The sequence below is a fragment of the Rattus norvegicus genome, chromosome 19, assembly GCF_021556685.1.
Source record: "Rattus norvegicus strain SHRSP/BbbUtx chromosome 19, alternate assembly SHRSP_T2T, whole genome shotgun sequence".
Classification (NCBI taxonomy): Eukaryota; Metazoa; Chordata; class Mammalia; order Rodentia; family Muridae; genus Rattus; species Rattus norvegicus.
The window spans coordinates 40,878,650-40,900,445 of NC_141552.1; the positions used below are offsets into that span (position 1 = coordinate 40,878,650).

The following is a 21,796-nucleotide window of genomic DNA, read 5'->3' on the forward strand; positions in this document are numbered from 1 at the left end:
AGATCAGGGTTTACCTGGTACAAAGGGAATTTCTATGGTGACGATAAGTTCTATACCCACCAAAACTGTCACTTATATTGAATTCCATGTTTACTAAGACCTTCAACATGTCCTTGTGAAGTGTCACTTGATGCTGCATATTCTGAATTTTTAATTTCCTCTTTTTAAAAATACACATGGAAGTGCAGTTAACATAGTGAAATCAGATTTCAGACATCTCTAAAAAGAATTTTGAAGAATGTCTTTTGCTTATCAGAGTCTTTGGGTATAGAAAAAATGTTATGTCATCAGATTTGAACCGGGTGTTAAACTGGACTAGCATACAGTGCACAAGGCCCAGGCACTGGGAAAATTAAAGCAGTCATTTAGCTGGGAAGTGTCTGAACACTGGAACCCCGAGTTGTTGTAGAGCAGTTTAACAAAGCTGAAAACGCATCGAGCTAACTACATTGAGAGATGAAATCCCCGTTGGCCATTCATGTTTTAAGAAATGGAATATTTAAAAAATTTAATGGACATATATTTGTTGTATCATCACAGAAGACAGAGATGTACCAGAGTACTTCCCAGACACCAATAAATAAACAATTATTTTGTTAAAAGGCATATTAATCTCATTTGCCTTCACCACTATGGTCTTTGAAAGGCCTTGGAAGTAGGACTTAGTTTAAGTCACATACTTTTGGCTTAAAATCTTAAGAGTTAATTTTTAAAATCACATGAGAAAACACTTCTTACAGTTTTTGAGAAATTGGCTTAATCATGTTCTTTATTCAAAAATAGTTCAAAATTACTTTTGATTATTATTTTTGAAATATTCCCTCTGAAGATGGTAATTTATTCTCATTAAGAATACTTAAAAGCTTCATTAATAGGATCCTGAATTTTTTTAAAAAAGAAGCACTTCTTGTCAACCACAAGAAAAGCTGATGGGTGATGAATGTCAGAAGAAAGTTTATCTTGGCCAAAGTGAAGAACCTCCTATGATAGTTGCCTGAATGTAGTACTGAGTGTTGGGCTTTATACATTGAAAAAAGTGTGTTGCGGGGGTGAGAGCCGAGTTGTTGTACTGACTATCAAGAATAACTTGGGTCATTGACTGGCTCTCTCTGTGTTACACTATACATTACAGGAGAAGAATTTTGGTGAAAGGAGAAGGCTTTACTTGAGTTACTGTTTGTCTTATGCTGTCAGGAAGTCTAAGTCTCTAGACACTTGCCTCTTAGAGCAGAATGACCTAGACTATGCAGTTATAATTCAAATGTTTTCTGTGGATTTTATATCCTTGCTTGTGACATTTAACAGTGCTTCCTTAATCTTTAACTTAGTTGGAAAAATATTAAAAGTGTGTAATCAAAAAAAACTGAAATGAAAAATAAACAAGTTCTAACTGTTTGGGCTCAAACTTTAGAAACACAAAATGCCCAGCACAAATATATTTTAATAGATAATGTAAGACTTATATAAAAAGAGACACAATATGGTCAGTGAAAGTAAATGTTTTCATCTGGAACAAGCTACATAGACTTGGCAACAAAAAAGAATATGTGTTTGGTAGGTTTAAAAGAGCTGGAGAGGGGCTGGATAGATGGCTCAGTGGTTAAGAGCACTCACTGCTCTTCCAGAGGTCCTGAGTTCAAATCCCAGCAACCACATGGTGGCTCACAACCATCTGTAATGGGATCTGATGCCCTCTTCTGGTGTGTTTGAAGACAGCTACGGTGTACTCATATAAATAAAATAAAAAAAAAAAGAGCTGGAGAATCCACTATAATTGAAACACCAGTGTGTATTTTGCCATAGAGACAAATACATAAGAAAACACAGGCCAAATTTAGAACATTTAAAGTTCTCAAACTTGTCTGAAGTAAGGTACCACTCAAAAATGACTATATTATCAGAAAATAAAAAGTCTTACAGGGAGAAAATGTGATATTACTCTGTATGCAAATCAGAATGTTTGCATTTGAGAGACTCCCTCTGCTAACAGTATCTAAGGTGTCATAGTTTGCAGCTATATTTTCGGACAATTTTCTTTTTGATATAATCTGGGTCTGGATAGCACCCACAGATCCATGTGGCAAAGGCTTAGTTCACGGCATGGGGAGAGGGAAACTAATTATACTAAGATATTCTAATAGGGAAAGGTGGGAACAAGCACCATTCAGAGGGTGCAGTCTACAGACTTAGTGAGCATGGACTTTTACTGTTAAGAATAGGCAGTGATTCTAAGATTCTCAGCAAGAATTAAATCTGTGCTTGTGAAATTTCCGATATAGGTCTCAGATGCTATCTGATAGCATCTTTAACATTTGGTGGAAACTAAAGGCCCATTCCTATATTCTAAAGGATTTATTTAATAGTCACAATGATGTTGGGTCACATAGGAAGGGAGACTATAAAGGGCCATTAAGAGGGAAATCCAGCTGAAACTGATTAGCTGGGTAGGAGTCTCCTTCCTGATGGGTAGCTTTCATAGTGCTGGGAGGGTGCTATGTAAGCTGCTAAGGGGATATAAAGCACACTGATGGTGTTACACAGATGTGAACCCCGAAAACTACAGGGACAATCTGCCAGACAAGAGGTGTCCATTAGTGTAGTAGGGGCTCAACTATTATGGGATTAACCAATGTTTGTTCCACAGGTGGAATATATACTTGGTACTGTAGCCCAGTTGAAAACCCATGGTTGGGGAAATCATAGTTTCTAGAATAGAATCTCATTTGTGATGCTTAGCAAAGTTAACATTATACCAGGGTCTAAATATTAATGCTTGCATCTGTAGATAAGTGATACTCTCATGCTTAATTACAGAAAGTTCTCTTTGCAATAAATGGTGGTCCTTACACAGACTTACTACTGCTCAAGATGCTTAGAATAAATGACAGTTGAGTATTCAGCCACAAATAGGATGTTTATACACTCCCCCATCCCTGCCCATGGCTCAGAGAACATAGTAGAAGGGGAAGAGGAGAGCACACAGGCACCAGAAGATAGGGATAAGAGATGTGAACTGCAATCTTTATGGCATGAGCAAGCTATACATTGAGAATATAACCTCACAACAGCTGTGGTTGCTGGTACAGGGCTTGAATAAGGCTGTCCTGTTAATAGCTAATCATGGACCAAGGAGTGGCTAATGAAATACAATTTTTCTTAATGACTATTGGCAACTGAAAGATACTGTCAGAGGGAAAATCGTGTACCAAATGATGAGCAGGGCCTGTCAGACTTCAGTGGCTAGTTCATGGATATTTAGCCAGTGTTATTTAAAACCATTAGGTCACAGAATAAAGCACAGATGTATGAAGAGGAAAATGGGCTTGTGGAGAGAATGGCCTGGGTGACGGGTGGGCAGGACATAAAGAGGGTAAGTGGAGAGAGTAAATAGTGAACTAAACACATGTACGAATTTGTCAAAGAGAAAACTTAATCAATTAAAAATAAGTAAATAGAAAGGTACCATGTGTGTTGTATCCATTCCTCAGTTGCGAATTCTCTGTTTAGCCCTGTGTCTCATTTTCCAATAGTGTTATTTGGTTCTCTAGATTCTAACTTTTCAAGTTCTTTGCATATTTTTGATATTAGCCTGCTATTGGATGTAGGATTGGTAAAGATCTTTTCGCAATCTGCTGGTTACCATTTTGTCCTGAGGACCAAGAAAAATTCAGACCCCCTAGCAAACAGAGTAGAGCCAAAAATGTAGGTTAGCCAGTTCAGTGACTCTGCTCCAGGAATTAGCTGACCATAAAGTTAGATTAAAATCTTAAAGAACAATCTTGAGAAACAGGAGCTACTCCTTGTGATTTTTCACTGGTATTCTCGACATTTTCCAGTGACGCCATCCCTACCCCCTTGGGTTATCGTTTCTTCCTTTAAATACCCCTTCTCTCAGCTACTCGGGGTTGAACTCCTCTACCCCTGCATGGGATACGAGTCTCGACCCCAGTGCACTGGTTCCTATCAATAAACCTCGTGTGATTACAGCAAAAAAAATGCATATCAGAGTTAAAGATGGCCCAAGGTTTATTGTTTGAAATCTGCAGCATTCCAACCTCACAGCATTGAACTTCTAATTAGTCAGCCATCCTTATTTGCTGAGGCTTCTTGTCAAGATATTTGCATCACAACATAGAAGCAGAAGGGAAATTGTGTGGGGATTGAAGCAGCTAATGAGAGAAAAGAGGATGAGGAAAGTACCAGGAGATGTGGAGGGTTATGCCCAAAGTTTTTTTAAAATGTCCTTGTATTGTTCTTCATAACAAAAAATTAAATTAGAAACATTAAATATCCAAACTAGAGGTTGATAAGCACATTTTTCCTCATGCTAGGTTTCTAGTTGATATCTAATCCTTAGACACTACATTGTTCACACAGTCCATACAGGCACTGAAGGCACAGGCTACATAGAAAATAATAGAGCAATAGGTAATCCTGACACATTGGATCTATAGGAAAAACCAAAGCGACTCCCATCAGGTAATTCTCCCTCTCAGTGCCGACTGTGAATTTGTGTGAATATGTCACTGGTTGCTGATGGGTATTAGGGGATAGAACCCTCTGAACTGACTGATCAAAGCAATCTTAACACTTATGTTGTTTGATTAGATTGAGTGCAGGGGCCAACTGTTTATTTGAGAATATTGGCGAATAATAGCATTGAACAGATTCTGATTTTCTGGATATTTCAAGCAGAACATAAAGCTCTGTCTCCAGGGTCATTTTCTTCATTTCATCAACAGAAGGTGTCACAGTCGATTGCTGTGTTCTTGTACCAGCATATAAACTCGAAGGCAGCTATCCCAGGGCACATTAAATATAGAATGGCTGAGTCATTCTGTTTTCAAGGAAACATATGGAGATCTTTGCTTCCTAATAAAGAAAACAATGGGGTGGAGGCAGCCACTGTGGGATTAACATGCATCACAGAGCTACAGCACTCAGGAAACAGCTTGAAATGTGTGGCAGTTTTAGATTGTTAACTTTCAAATATAGAGGCATCTTGGAGGGGAAGACACTTCTCACAAGTATTTCCAACATACTCAATTCTTCATTGGTCTCAAAGGTTCTAATGAGCTTTAAAATAAATATTGCACTTTCTCTATCTGACAGAAAGTCTAGTCCTCCACATACTAGCTTTGCTTACTCATAACCATTCTTCATTCTCTGTAACCTCAAAGAAATTTGACAAGGAACATGTCTGATCTCAGTTTTTCATCTGAGTCTTCAAAGTCAATCTTATGTGGGTAAGGGCATTTTAGCTTTGACAACTTCATTTGGAAATAAGGCAGAAAAGGACAAAATAAGTACACGACAGTTTGTTTTTTGGGAGGTGGGGGTGATGGGGTGATAGGTTATAACACAGTCTAAAAGGAAGGAAACTCTTAAAATTTGTGATTGGTTTTCCGTTGCGTAAATGAACCACATTTTTCTCTATCTATTCTTCAGTTGGGAGTCATCTGGGTTGTTCTCAGCTTCTGGCTATTACAAATAAGGCTGCTATAAACATAGTGGAGCACGTGTCCTTATGCTATGACAGAGCATCTTTTGGGTGTATTCTCAGGAGCTGTATAGCTGGATCCTCAAAAAGCTATTTTCAATTTTCTGAAGAACCGTCAGATTGATTTCCAGAGTGGTTATACTGGTTTGTACTCCCAAATGTGGTTTATTTACACAATGGAATACTATTCCACTATTAAAAACGAGGACATCATGTATTTTGCAGGCAAATGGGTGGAAATAGAAAGTATCATCATGAATGAAGTAACTTAGACCCAAAAGGACACGAATGGTATGCACTCACTGATAAGTGGATATTAGCCAAGAAGTTCAGAATACCCATCATACAACTCCCAGAGTTTAGGAAACTTAACAAGAAGGAAGGCCGAAGTGTGAGTACCTGAAATCTACTTAGAAGGAGGACAAAATAATCATGGAGGCAGAGGGAGAAAAGAAATTGGGTGGGGAAGGGGAAGAGGGAAGGAAAAAGGAGGAGCAGGATCAAGTATAGAGAGGGACAGGAGGGATGGCAAGTGGCCCAGGAGAATGAATTGAAATATGTAGCTGGAGGCTAGGTTGGGGGCAGGGGAAAAGTCCCAGAGACCTGGGTTGTGAGAGGCTACCAGGACTCAATGGTGATGACATTAGCTGAAATGTCCAACTGTGGGAAGATGGACCTAGAAGAGACCACCTCCAGTAGATAGACATGGACCCAAGATGAGGCACGGGGCCACCTACCCATCTTCAAAGATTTTAACCCAGAATTGTTTCTGTCTAAAGAAAGTGCAGGTATAAAAATGGAACAGAGAATGAAAAGAAGGTCACCTAGTGACCGGCCTAACTTGGGATCCATCCGTTGCCTGCACACCAAATCCTGACACTATTACTGAGGCTAGATTGTGCACCCAGACAGGAACCTGGCAAGACTGTACCCCTGAGAGACTCTACCAGCAGCTGACTGAGACAAATGCAAATTACAGCCAACCATTGGCTTGAAGTCGAAGACTGAGATAAAGGAATCAGAGGAAGGACTGAAGAAGCTGAAGGGGAGTAACCCCACAGGAAGAAACACAGTGTCAAAGACTAAGTAACCGACCAAAGAGTGTACAAGGTTTGTGGCCGCGGGCACAGGCATGGCAGAGGACTGCCTTATATGGCCTCAATGGGAGAGGATGCGCTTAACCCTTTTGAAAGTTGATGCCCCAGGGAAGAGGGATGTTAGTAGGAATGGGGTGTAGATAAGTGGGCAGGTGGGGGAGCACCCTTTCAGTAGTGGAAGGATGAGGGATGGGATGAAGACCTGGGAAGAGAAGACCAAGAAGGGGGGCAACTTTTGGAGTGTAAATAAATAAAGTAATTTAATGATAATAAAAACATTAACACTGATGACTTATGCTCTAAGATCAAGAATCGATAAATGGGACCTCCTAAAACTGCAAAGCTTCTGTAAGGCAAAGGACACTGTCAATAGGACAAAATGGCAACCAACAAATTTGGAAAAGATCTTTACCAATCCTACATCTGATAGAGGGCAAATATCCAAAATATACAAAGAACTTAGGAAGTTAGACTCCAGAGAATCAAATAACCCCATTAAAAATGGGGTACAGAGCTAAACAAAGAATTCTCAGATGAGGAATATTGAATGGCTGAAAAGTACCTAAAGAAATGTTCAACATCCTTAGTCATCAGGGAAATGTGAATCAAAACCTCCCTGAGATTCCATCTCACACCAGTCAGAATGGTTAAGATAAAAAACTCAGGTGACAACAGATGCTGGCGAGGATGTGGAGAAAGAGGAACACTCCTTCATTGTTGGTGGGATTGAAAACTGGTAAAACTGCTCTGGAAATCAGTCTGGAAGTTCCTCAGAAAATTGGACATAGTACTACCTGAAGACCCAGCTAAACCTCTCCTGGGTATATAGCCAAATGATGCTGTAACATAGAACAAAGACACATGCTTTGCTATGTTCATAGCAGCTTTATTTATAATTGCCAGAAGCTGGAAAGAACCCAGATGCCCCTCAACAGAGGAATGGATTCAGAAAATGTGGTACATCTATACAATGGAGTACTACTCAGCTATCAAAAACAATGAATTCATGAAATTCTTAGGCATATGGATGGAACTAGAAAATATCATCCTGAATGAAGTAACTGAATCACAAAAGAACACACATGGTATGCATTCACTGATAAATGGATATTAGCCCAAAAGCTCAAATTACCAATGATACATTCCACAGACCACATGAAGCTCAAGAAGAAGGATGACCAAAGTGCAGATGTTTCAGTCCTTCTTAAAAGGGGGAACAAAAATATTCATAGGAGAGGATATGGAGACAGTTTGGAGCAGAGACTGGTGGAATGGCCATCCAGAGCCTGTCCCACCTGGGGCAGCCCATATATATATATAACCACCAAAACTAGATAACATCTATGAGACCAAGCAGTACATTATGACAAGAGCCTGATATAGCTGTCTCCTGAGAGGCTCAGTCAGAGCATGACAAATACAGAGGCAAATACTAGCAGCAAACTATTGAACTGAGAACAGGGTCCCCATTGGAGGAATTAGAAAAAAGATTGAAGGAGCTGAAGGGGCTTGCAACCCCATAAGAACAATTCCAATCAACCAGAAGCCACAGGGACTTAACCACTATCCAAAGACTACACATGGACAGACCCATGCCTACAGCTGCATATGTAGCAGAGGATGGCCTTGTTGGGCACCAATGGGAGGAGAAGCCTTTGGTCCTGCCCAGGCTGAAGTCCCCAGTTCAGGGGAATGTTGGAGGGGAGGGAATGGGGGATGGTTGGCAAGGGGAATAGAAGAAGAAGAGGGGAATGGGATAGAGGGCTTATGTCCAGGAATTCGGGAAAGGGAATAACATTTTAAATGTAATGAAAAATATCCAAAAAAATATTTGACAGGGATCCTAATGTACATGGAGAAATAGGCCTCTGATAGGCATCATTTTGTGTGAATATCCGTTTACTTCTCAAACCTAGCTACGTGTATTTTGGGATTATCTTGAAGACTCATTTAATCAGGAGACACAGGCTTTTAAGATATAAAATGTCATGCATCTTGTTGTCATTTGAGGTTGACTGTTTTTATATAATTTAGAAAAAAGTAATATGGCTACCATTTGATTATTAGAGTTAATAGAGTCATGGTCACTCTAAAGAAGGGAAAGATCTGAATGTGTCACCAAGCTTCCAAGGACCTCTAATTTGCTGTACTTTGAATTTTTAAAACTATCAATAGCAACATAATGATATTGGTTGCATACAGTTAATAGTTTTAATAACTCACTTTAACTGATTAATTCTGTTCTTTGAAAATTTCATAAATGTATATATTGTTTTATAATGTTTTTCCTCAACTGTCATACTAACCTTCTCTCAGTCATGCCTCCTTCTTTCCCAGGTCCGTGACTTTTGATTTGTTTTGTGACTCATTTAGTTTAATCAGGACAACAGATAGAAGTGTATTTGTTTTGGCTTTAGTATAGATCCTTCCTCCTTATCAGTTATTGTTTAGGGAGCTGCAAAGGCTCTGCAGACAGCACAGAACTGTTGCCAGGGTTCTTGGTCATTCATCATAACTAGATGTGTAAGAGTCTATTGATAAAGACAACACAGATTTTTGTTGCAGGGCATAGAGCAATCAACCTGGAACTGACTAAGAAACTTTCTCAGTACTCACTAGCTGCAGTAGTTTTCAGGTTGCTTCAGGTACTATGAAAGACAATAGGGCAGAAAGGACACTGATGGTCTTACTCAGCATAAGATTGTGCATGTTCATTACTGTCCTGTCAGGCAAGATGTGCCCACTGATCTAATGGTGGGTATGACTGTTACTACAGCGACCAGTCACTTTCTGATTGGACTTTAAGATTGGACTTCAGAGTAAGGGATATATGCCAAATACAATAAATCTAGTCTAAAGCCCATAGGCATGTTTGAGGAGGCCATAGGTACCATAGTCATGCAGAATACCAAATTATTAGGGCCTGAAAAGAACTCCACATGTTATATAAAAGTTAAAACATTGAAAGTACAGAACAAAGAAAGAGATATAGAAAGATGAAATGAAAAAGGGCCTAATCATACACAAGGTCAAGCCAGTTAGAAGAACACCTGGTTATTCAACAGAAACTCTTGAAGCCAAGAGGACATGATAGATATATTTCAAATTATGTAAGGCCACAGCTGTCCAGTTACTTTTATACCCAGCAAAACTGTAAAATTGAATAATATGTATAAACTTTGTTAATAAGAACCTACTAAAGAAAATTTTGATTACTATGATAGTTAGGGTTTTCATTGATGTGCTAAAACCCCATGACCAAAAGCAACTTGTAGAGGAAAAGGTGTATTTTGCTTATTATTCTTCCATATGACTGCCCACTCTTGAAGGAAATCAGGGCAGGGACTCAAGCGGGGCAGGAACCTGGAGGCAGGAATTGATTTAGACACCAGGGGAAGTACTTTGTCCTGGACCGATCCTCATGTCATGCTCAGCTTTTCTTATAGCATGCACAACCACCAGCTGAGGGATGGCAATGCTGGCCCCTCCCACATCAATTATTATTTGAGAAAATATATCACACACTTGCCCACAATCCAATCTGGTGGACATTTTTTTTTTCTTAACTGAAATTCCCTCTTCAAAGTCAAGTTGGTGTAAACTTAGCAGCCCAGAGAGCTCTACCTGGCATCTGGAGAGAAAAAGTCAGACTTAAAGACAGATATTAGATAGAAAGTCACATTAACTCCAACAGAGCAACAGTGGCTGATCCAGCCTCATTGATGGACAGGTCATTTGGATAAAAAAATTAGAGAATATCTATTATGAAGATTACAAATAATTCAAATGGATCTACCAGACATCTGTGAAGCCCTCCACCCAGAGACTCAAGAATACTTTTCAGCAGCTCATAGAATTTTTTCACTCTAAAATGAATCATACATTAGGATATGAAACAAGTCTCAGCAAAAGAAAATTGAAACAGCTGCTTATATTCTATCTGACCACAAAAATCCTGTAAATGAACATCAAGAAAAACTATGGAAAATGCATGATCTCACAGAGAATGAGAAGAAAGAAGGCAGTAATGAAGTCAGAACAGTCTAGATCAGTATAAGGTAAATGTATTTTCAGTACATTGGTGGAAACATCAGGTGTTAATCGAAGGAGAGGAATCTTTTTCAAATATTAGCTGATGGTTTTATTACAATTTTTAGAAGGTAGAAGCTAGTAATCTATTAAGTTAATATATTCCAAAATGCTTTATCTGGTATTTACATGGATATTAGATCAGACAAGAGATGAGCAATAAAAATCTGCTATGGAAACTAAAGATATATCAAGATAATTTGGAGCTGATCTTCAACAGCTGTGATCTAGTCAGCCATTGTAGAGTCATAACATTGATATGGTTTCTCTTTTTAGTTGATAATTCCTTCCCTCCCTCTCTCCTTCCTTCCTTTCTTTTATATTTTTACTCCTTCCCTTTTTTATCTCTCTATAATTTTATTTGTTTGCTCTTCCTTATTGAATGATTAAAACTACTGTTTGAGGATGGGTAGCAAATCGTGAATGCCTTTTAAACTGGTCCAACCTAACCAACTAAAAATTCTATTTCTCTTTAAAACCAAAAGATAAGCCACAAAATTTTAAGGCTTATAGTGGAAACCCTTGTGAATGAATAATATACACTATATTAATATATTTATATGAAAATGTATATATACATATTCATAACTAGTATTCTTTAATGAAATAGGCAATGCTTCCCCCTTTCTTCACTTTTCAGAATCATAATTCAAAATAATAGGACCTCAAAAAAGGAAGCACAATGACATAGACCCTGAAACATGGAAGAATCGGGATTAAAGTTGGAATATAAAGAATGGTTGTTAAAACAGAAATGATCACAAAACATCATTTTCTTGATGGCAAATTAACCCACCTGCACACCCATAACTACTGGTTTTAGCAGATCACCTACACCAGTCCTCGGCTGTAACAACATCCTGGCTCAGTTCCTACTGAGAAATATGGGTGGGAAAGACCTAAGTTATGCATACTGAAGAAAGAAACAAATAGTTGTTTGCAGTGGGCCTGGTACGTATTCTTGACTTAGCCTTGTCCTTTTATTCTTGTGAGGCTTACTGTTCAGTGACCCAGAGTCCATTTCTCTCTAACTTTAGATGAACACTGTCAAGACCCCCTTTGAAGTAGACTATTAATTAATGGTCAACCTAGTGTGAGTCACCTGAATGGTTTAAAAATATTTTACAGCTTTTGAGGAGAAATCTAGCAAGCAAGAAGGGGAAATCATTTAGGGGTTACTGAATTTCATCAAAATACTAGGTCTACCTCTTAAAGGTCAAACCCAGCTCTGCTATAGTAAAAAGAGCACAATAACATAACAAATGAATATTATCATAAACTTTATGATATTTATAAATTTACTTTTAAAATTTACTACATTATATTGTAAATAAACTACAAATGAGCTCTTCCAGTTTAAATTTTATAATTTTATTGTATTTGTATTGAGTTTTGTGCCTGTGCAGGTATCTGTCCACCATGTGCATGCCTACTACTGAGGCCAGAAGAGAAATCAGATCAGCTGGAACTGGACTTACAGAAGGTTGTGAGCTACTAGGTGGGTTCTGGGAATTGAGCTCTGGTCCTCTGGTAGAGTAGTAAGCACTCTTACCTGGTGAGCCATCTCTTCAGCCTTCACAAATGAACTCTCAATGTCAACATGGATGTCAGTTTCTAAAAGCAGCCTAAAAGACATCAAAACATCTTCTCTCAGAGAATTTTGCTTCTGAGAAAAGCAGTAAATTCATTAAATTAGAAAACTTGAGAAGAACAATAATATAATTGCTGACATTCATCTGCATTTAGCTCATGTATGGAAAAATCACATTTTTTTCCTGGAGAGGATAATGATATTAAAAGGGATAATAAGGTATATACAGTACCATAGCAGAATCCCTATACTTAAACTCTTTCAAGTCAGGACCTATTTGTTTGTTTAATAACAATAAGTTATACAATAATTTATCTTCCAAATGCGGATAGTCCAATCAATGCCAAAGGCTTTGAAAGGTGTTATCATGTGCTTAAGAGGTGGCTTGGTGAGCATGGGCTTGCTGTTCAAGTATGAGCATGTGAATTTGTATCCTCAGTGTCTATGAAAAGGCCAGGCACAACAGAGTGCCTCTGTAATCCCAGTGATGAGGGGAAGAAGAAGGTTGATTTTTGGCAGATCTGAGAGCAGTCAGTGTAGCCAAGGTGGTAACACTGCAAATTCTAAGTTCAGTGAGAGACTGTATATCAAAAAATTAAAAAAGTAAGATAGAGGACATCCTAATGCCAGCCTTTGGCCATTCATCAAAGGAATGAGTGGGCTCTCTCTCTCTCTCTCTCTCTCTCTCTCTCTCTCTCTCTCTCACACACACACACACACACACACACACACACACATATACAAGAATTTCATCCTTATTTTAAATGCTCATAGTGCTAAAAGTGTAGATTTTACACGTGTTGAGAATTTAATGTTTTTTTGTTTAAAAGTAATTTTGTTCAAACATATATGTATGTTCATATTTTAATATTATTAAAGATTTACAGCCACAAAGATATTGATAAAGTATTGTTGATTATGGTTAGAGATGAGATTTTGAAAGTTTTAAGAGTAATGTTAAGAACCAAATATGTAGAAATATACTGAATACAAACTATACCAATATCTTTAAGCAGACAGAGGAAATGACCTCAGAAGGGAAGAAAAAAATGGTTTACAAGAAGAAGAGAAGAGAGTTGTGTTTTCAATCAAAGGAAGTATATGACTTTATGTAGTGTAAAAGTATAAACATGCATATTTGTTATATAGGAGTAATCTTTTTCCGTGTTCCAATCTAAGAAGAAGGAAGAGAAAAAAGGAATGAAGGAAGGAAGACAAAAAGAAAGAAAGCCCCGATGAACGTATGGGAGTAGGAGGAACACTCAAATCCCAACTCTATAAGAAGACCAATACACATATGCCAGCAAGTCCCAGGTTTCCTCCTTGTCTTTCCCTCCCTGCCCCCATCTCTTCCTACTTTTCTCTCTTGTGCCACACATTCCTCTTCATATTTGACCCAAACATCACTTGTGTGTGTGTGTGTGTGTGTGTGTGTGTTTATTTGTGTGAGTACAGGTACCCATGGGGTCCAGAAAAGCAGCAATGGACCCCCTGGAACTGAAGTGACATATTATTGAAATCACCCTTAGCACCTGATTTGTCTCTCTATCTCTGAGATATATAATTATATAAAATAAAAATATTTATGAATATTCATTTGTTAATATTTATTATTTACTATATTACATATATTTTATTAAAATTATAAACTGTGTCTGGTAATACACCTTGCCAAGTGTTACCACTTGAGTACATCTCCAGAACCCACATGATAAAAAGAAAGAACTGACTCCCACAAGTTGCCCCTGTGACCTCTATGCTGGTGGCAGATATGTACTCCTAACACACACAGTAGGAATGTGTTTTTCTTAAGCCCAGTGAAAATGAGCAAAAGATAAATTTCTTGCTTATTAATGCCCATGCTTACATCCACACTGCATAATTGAGTCAGTGCTTAGCATTCTGTATACAGTTAGAGTTTTTAGAAAGGGAAACATAGCCAAGTGAAGGAAAGCTACTATTCATTTTTACTCAGATAAGTATGCATAGGAAAAAATAACCCAGGTAAGACAGCAACACTGAACTGCAATTCCAGACAGAAGCAGCAGTCATAGGAAGGGGCAAGGAGCCTTAACAAGTCACAGGCGACGCTCTGGGTTTGTTTATTGAAAAGGCCTGCAAGTTGCTTAAATGACACACAGTTATCGAACACCCTAATGTCTTAACAGTAGAACATTGGTACTACCCTAGTCCTCCCTTTTAGGGCTATCTGAAGCCTAGGGGCTAGTAAGAAACTTCCCAGTCTTCATTAGGAAATGGGTCTGTATAGTTAAGGCACCTAGATCTTCTTCTAATTGATTTAATTGACATTATCTAGAGAAAAAGGAAAAAAAATTGCATGATACCCTGAGCCATATAGACTTAGGAATTCATCCAGAAAATAGCTGTGATAATAAAGTTTGCCTATGCAGAGTTGAAAGTCAGCATTGATTAAGCAATTCCAAGTGGCTACTTACAATTAAGAAGTCTCATCTCGCTGAATCCTAAGAGGCCCTGGGAGAATAAAGAGAAATAAGGGAACATACAGATGAGATATATTTTACTAAGGTATTGTACACTTCATTTGTTTTAGAAAATTAAAGTTTAATCTAATTTAAGACAAACTGTGAGCGACGGTGAATGAACTGAGAGGTGTGTGTGAGTCATGATTATGGTGTTTGGAAAACATTGATGGTATTGATTGCACACCAAGCACATTGGGGCATCATACATGAAGAGATATTTTTGTGTCTGTTTCATAAAACTTTGGGCCTGAGACTCAGTTTAACAGCCCTGTGTAGAGCCACCAGAGGGAGAAAACATTTACTGAGTGTCTATTTTGTGCACTGATATAAGAACTCAATTGAAACAATATTGTGCATTCAATACTATATTCCTGTCAATATAATGCTCAGAAAGACAAAATGCCATATAAAACAAGAAAGATGGAAATTAACCCTTTTGCCTTTAGGGCTTTACAATACTGTGATTATGTCTGCCATGCAGGGGACATGTGCGCCATAGTGGCACAGCCACATCCACTGGAAACTGAAAGTCATGAAGAGCACAGCTGTTTGACACAGTCCCTACTAAGTTGAGCCAAATGCTAAAATCACTGTCTCTCCATCATTCACTTCGGGGTTTTGTTCTCTGAGTGTTGCATTCCTGGAGACTTTCTGCATTATGGTTCATTTTATCTCTTCCTGAGAAAATAATGTCTGAGTCTTCATAGGAAAATCCTGAACTTGATTATATCTGGACTTATTTGGAAGTCTTCCTTATATCCTGGAGGTCATTAAGTCCAGATAAGCACATAGCTACATGAGATCTTTACTTCAGGAATCTTCTTGATGCATCTGCCTTTGAGAAATTCAAAGGGCATAATTGGTGCAGGATAAATATAGAAAATTGACATACTGACTGGCCAGGAGAACAGGTTACAGATTCAAGGCCCCCTTTTACTATATGCTTAGGGCTCTCTGAAATGTAGTTTAAGGACAATGTTAGAAGCCATCTCTGGAGGTTTGGTTCTCTCTTGAAGGTAGACAAGGGAGAAGACATCAGCAAGGACCAGACTTGGTCTTGCGGGAGATTAGGTTTATTTTCTATAATAACAGGTACCTATCTTGACTTTAAGTTACTCTGAGGCCAGAAGCTGCAGTTCTCTGCACCCATTGACACTTGCTGCTAACAATGGGGGGATTAGGTAAAGGGTTATTGCTTTTGCTCCCTTCTTCCATCAGTCAAACATCCAACCATTTTATTTCTTTTCTCTGGCCCTATTATACCTTCTTAGACAAAAAGTTCATTAGAAAAATTAACTTATAAATAAAATGTTACCTAAACTTGGAGTTACCGGAGGATATCAATAACAAGTTCAAAGCAGGGTTTTAAAGTACAAGCTTGTTATAAGTTCAAAGCAACAGTTTTTCATGGCCTTGTACACCTGTAGCTTCATCCTTGGACCTAAATGTTTTTCCTTGAAAAACACAATTTGTCCCTGCACCCATTCCTACAACACCCAGAGGAAGCCATCACCCAGATTCTCTAACACATCCAGGGTTAAATGTGAGGAGGATACAACATCTGTCTCAATACCTGGAGTTACTGGGTTCCCCAGGAACCAGGAATGTAGGAACCACTGCCCAACCAGCATCACAGTTCCCTTCCGGTCTGAACTTGTGCCCTGAGCAGACGTTGGGCGATGGTTCCACACCTATTCCCACAACACTCAGAGGAAGTCCATCACCCAGGTGCTCTAACAAGCCTAGGATCACAGTATCACAGTATCACAGTATCACAGGAACATAAGAACACAGGAACACAGGAACACAGGAACACAGGAACATAGAAACACAGGAACACAGGAACACAGGAACACAGGAACACAGGTACACTAACAGGTCCAGGATCATAGGAGCACAGGATCACAGAATAAGCTTGACTCCCAGGAGATCAGACATAACCCAAGGGCACTGGAGCTCCAACATATTCAAGGTCACAATTGAAGCCACAACTACTTTTTGAATACCCAGCATATCTGGGACCCATATAGGAACCAGGGAAACACAAACCCTTGCCCACCCAGAGGCATGGATTCCTTTCATGTGCTCAGAGCAAACTCAGGGTTCTGGCGTCCCCCTACCTGCTCCTGAAACACCCAGAGAAAGCTTGACTTCCAGGAGTTCTGACACAAAAGGACCTCAGAGGCTTGGTCACACCAGCACTTCAGTATCTCAGAGGCAGCTTGATTCCCAGGAGCTCGGACAAACTCAGGGTCCCAGGATCACAGGATCACAAAGACACCTGGATTCTGAGGAGTTCTGACACAACCAGGGTCACAGGAAGGACAGGCTCCAGTCATAGGCAACTAGGACAGGCATTAGAGATAACCAAATGGCATGAAAGAAATGCAAGAACAAAAGCAACCGAAACCAAGGCTACTTGGCATCATCAGAAGCCAGTTCTTCCACCACAGCAAGACCTGGATACCCCATCACACCTGAAAAGCAAGATTCGGAGACAAAATCCTATCTCACGATGATGATAGAGAACTTTAAGAAGGATATGAATAACTCTCTCAAAGAACTAAAGGAAGATACAATGAAACAGGTAAAGGAATTGAAGAAAATCATCCAGGATGTAAAAATGGAAATAAAGAAATTATAAAAGGAGAAGACCCTAGAGATAGATAACATAGAAAAGAGATCAGGAACCATAGATGCAAGCATCACCAACACAATACAAGAGAAGAGAGAATCTCAGGGGCAGAAAATACCATAGAAAACATTGACACAACAATCAAAGAAAATGCAAAATGCAAAATGCAAAAAGCTCCCAACTCAAAACATCTAGGAAATCCAGAACCAGTGAGAAGACCAAACCTGAGAATAATAGGTATAGAAGAGAGGGAAGATTCCCAACTTAAAGGGCCAGTAAATATCTTCAACAAAATCATAGAAGAAAACTTCCCTAACCTAAAGAAAGAGATGCCCATGAACATGCATGAAGCCTACAGAACCCCAAGTAGACTGGACCAGAAAATAAGTTAGTTACTTCCATCACATAACAGGCAAAACACAAACTCACAAGATAAAGAAAGAATAATAAAAGCAGTAAGGGAAAAAGGTCAAGTAACATATGAAGGCAATCCTATCAGAATTACACCTAACTTCTCACCAGAGACTATGAAAGCCAGAAGATCCTGGGTAGGTGTCATACAGACCCTAAGCCCTAAGAGAACACAAATGCCAGCCCCAGCCCAGGCTACTATATCCAGAAAAAGTCTCAATTACTATACATGGAGAAACCAAAATATTCCATGACAAAACAAATTTACACAATATCTTTCCACAAGTCCAGCCCTACAAAGGATAATAGATGGAAATCTCCAAAACAAAGAGGAAAACTACAGCCTAGGAAAAGCAAGAAAGTAACCTTCTTGCAACAAACCCAAAAGAAGAGAGCCACAGAAACATAATTCTACTTCTAACAACAAAAATAACAGGAAAAAAATCACTGCTCCCTAATATCTCTCAACATTAATGGACACAATTCCCTAGTAAAAAGACATAGACCCAGCATTTTGCTGTATACAGGAAATGAAGAACTATTCAGCCATTAAAACAATGACTTCATTAAATTCATAGGCAAATGCATGGGACTAGAAAATATCACCCTGAATGAGGTAACCCAACCACAAAAGAACACACATGGTGTGCACTCACTGATAAGTGGATATCAGCCCCAAGCTCAGAATACCCAAGATACAATCCACAGACCACATGAAGCTCAAGAAGTTGGAAGACCAAAAAGTGGATGCTTCAGTCCTTCTTAGATTGGAGAAGAAAATATTCACAGGAGGAAATACAGAGTCAAAATTTGGAACAGAGACTGAGGGAAAGGTCATCCAGAGACAGTTACAAATGGGGATCCATCCCATATACAGTCACCAAACCCAGACAATATTGCTGATGCCAAAAAGTGCTAGCTGATAGGAGCCTGATATAGCTGTCTCCTGAGAGGCTCTGCCAGAACATGACAAATACAGAGGCAGGTGCTTGCTGCTAACCATTGAACTGAAAACAGGGTCCCTCCTGGAGGAGTTAGAGAAAGGACTGAAGGAGCCAAAGGAGTTTTCAACCCCATAGGAAGAACAACAATATCAACCAACCAGACTCCCCAGAGCTCCCAGGGATTAAACCACTAATCAAAGAGTACACATGGAGAGACCCATGGCGCCACCTGCATATGTAGCAGAGGATGGCCTTATTGGGCATCAATGACAGGAGAGGCCCTTGGCCTTGTGAAGGCTCAAAGCCCCTTTGTAAGGGAATGCCAGGGCGGGGAGATCAGATAGAGTGGATGGGTAGGGGAACACGTTCATAGAGGCTGTATGGGGGAAGGAATAGGTGGATTCCAGAGGCAAAATTAGGTAGGAGATAACATTTGAAATATAAGTAAAGAAAATATCCAATAAGAAAAAAGAAGAAAATCAAGTTCGTGCCAAGTCTATTTCTCTTTTTAGTGTAATTGTGGGAGCCCATTGTGTTTCTCATTATGCAGTCTTTGCTTACGATATGAGTAGGCACATTCCATTCTCGATTCTAACTTTATTATCCTTTCTAGTATAGCAAATAAGTCCATCTCTAAAAGCTTTCTTCCTACCATTATTTCAATCAAATCAGGAATTCTATACAAATTATTAATTTATCTAAATAGCATTAATTCATGAAAGTTCATCTTTATGGTGATCTGTAGAAAAATCTGATCAACAGAATGGGCTAATGCCCAGGGATTATTATATTAATTTAATAATGACAGGGAAGGCATATGAGCTGCAAATAGTAATCCTGAGATGAAGTCTCTTTGGGACCTTGCCTCATAGAGCTCACACATTGCAGACCACGCAACAGTGGTGGACTACCTTTAGGAAAGCCAACTGATAGCTTTACCCTATCCTAGATGGCTCCTGACAATAGGGGGCTATACAGAGTGTACCCCTGGAGAAATAGAACTCAGTAAATACGATAGATTGGCTAAAATAAAAAGAATTTCCACTATATAGCATAGATGATAAATGATATAGTAAGGGAGTTAGGTATTCATATTTGCTATTCATTAAAAGACTGGTTCTGATATTTTCTTTTTGTCTGGAGTGCTTTCAACCGTCAAGCACTGTCAGCCTAAAAGCAGGTTGTCAAGTAATAAATGTATTTGCTTTGGAGGAGACATTCTATAGATTCTCTAAATTGGAGTTACTGGGCTAATAATAAAAGTAAGATCTGTTCAGTTTGCAGTTTCCAATTGTGACTAAACTTGTAACCCTGGATATGTAATAAAAAATCAAACACATAATCTGTATTCCTTGTATAATTATTAGTATTTCTTTGTTCTATGAAACCTGTATAAATACAGAAGTAATTGGGTTGCTAGTCACTCAGGGCTGCAAGATTCCCCTGTCTACTGCCTGATGTCAACTCTTTCTCCTCACAGACTCCTTTACTACTCAGGGGAAACCTGGTTGACAAATGGCCAGGTCAGGCCTCAGCACCATGGTCTTTTGGTGAAAGTCAAAATCACTGTTTTGTGTGGACTTTATTTTCTCCTTCCAACTTCCACGTGATCTGTGGATCAAACTCAGGTCATTGGGCTTGCAAGGCAAGCATCTTCACATACTAAGACAGCTTGCTGACCCAAGGACTTACCTTAACAAAGAAATGTTTAAGTATCTTGGCATATGGATTCTAGACTTATAATTAGCTAATAAATATCTTAGTTATAATTATAAAATATAGGTATGTTGCTTGTGATTTTAGTTTTCTATAAATTATCGAGAGTAATGTGTTCTGCACCCAGAAAGAGCTCTGGTTTTCATGAGGGTTTTCCTAGAGATGAGCCACTCAGGTTTCTTCTATCTGTAATGGCTCCATCACCCTGAGCATGTGGCTTCTGCCCTGCCTCTTCATACCTGTCAACCAGATGACAGAGGGGATAAGAACGTGAGAGGATTCAGCACCAGGTTTAGAAGAGAAGAATACAACTTTTTGTCTAATTCCATTGACTAAAACTGAGTCCATACCAATATTTGACTGTTGAGTGCTGAAAAATGCCAAATTATATTCCCAAGAATAAACAAAAACCCATTCATTGATTTACAAACAAGTTTCTGGATATTTTAGAGTTGTCAACGTTTTCCATAAGTTACACCACTGGTGCTATTGTAGAAATGGTGCAGTGTATGCATTAAACATTAGTCAAGAACAGAAATGAGTTTAAAGACTGGTAATGTATTGAGACCAGGCAAATGAGTGCTAGTCTTGGATCTGGCATATGCAAGCTAAGCCCTTCTCTGAATGTGAACTGCCAAATATGAATAATAACTATACCTCAAGCAACTGTGGTAAGAAGAAAATATATGATACCACATCTGGTAAATGCAAGCTTCTAAAACACTCAACCATTTTTCTTACTTGCTTATACTCCACACTGCTGATGGAAAAGGGTTTTTTATTAAGAAATGTTAATCGTGCTGCTCTTATGCTTGAAACGTTTTTATAACAGAGAGACACGGATGGGTGGGTGGATGACAAAAAGAAAGGTTAATATAGACTACATGACAGTAGTGTGGTCTATAAATTATAGACTTGGGAGTCTACTATTGTATAGAATTAATTTCACATTTCCAGCCTGACATGTAAAGATATGTAAATATACTTCATATAGTCAACTAAGGAAGGCTGAAAGCAAGAAAACACAGCCTTTCTCAGGAAGAGGACACCGAACAGTTGTCCAATATTAAATGGTCAGAACTGAAACCACGAATGTACCAGTGTTAACATTATACAAACTAAAACAATGGTATTTCTATATTTACAAATGTTTATTTTATATAATATATTTATACATAAATATTATCTCATACATATGTATGTGTCCAAGTCTGTATATAACTGCTTCTATTACAACTTTTGTGTCATCTAGCACTAGTCCCACAGATGTATCCAATGGTAGTAGAGATTTTGTACACACACACACACA

The 21,796-nt window shown here is 38.7% G+C and overlaps 1 long non-coding RNA gene across 7 annotated transcripts in view; it reads right to left on the minus strand.

Moving 5' to 3' along the window:
- The window catches only part of LOC147999408 (uncharacterized), a 101,803-nt gene that overhangs the window by 21,349 nt on the left and 58,658 nt on the right, over positions 1-21,796 (minus strand). For 4 of the 7 annotated variants that reach the window (XR_015644072.1, XR_015644069.1, XR_015644074.1 and 1 more), the window contains exons 4-5: positions 14,734-14,770; positions 12,239-12,311 (exon numbers count right to left, since the gene is read on the minus strand). This is a non-coding gene — a long non-coding RNA (uncharacterized LOC147999408). Of the gene's footprint in view, positions 1-12,035; positions 12,312-14,733; positions 14,771-21,796 lie in introns of those variants that run through there. The other 3 variants (XR_015644068.1, XR_015644070.1, XR_015644073.1) reach the window with 2 other exon arrangements.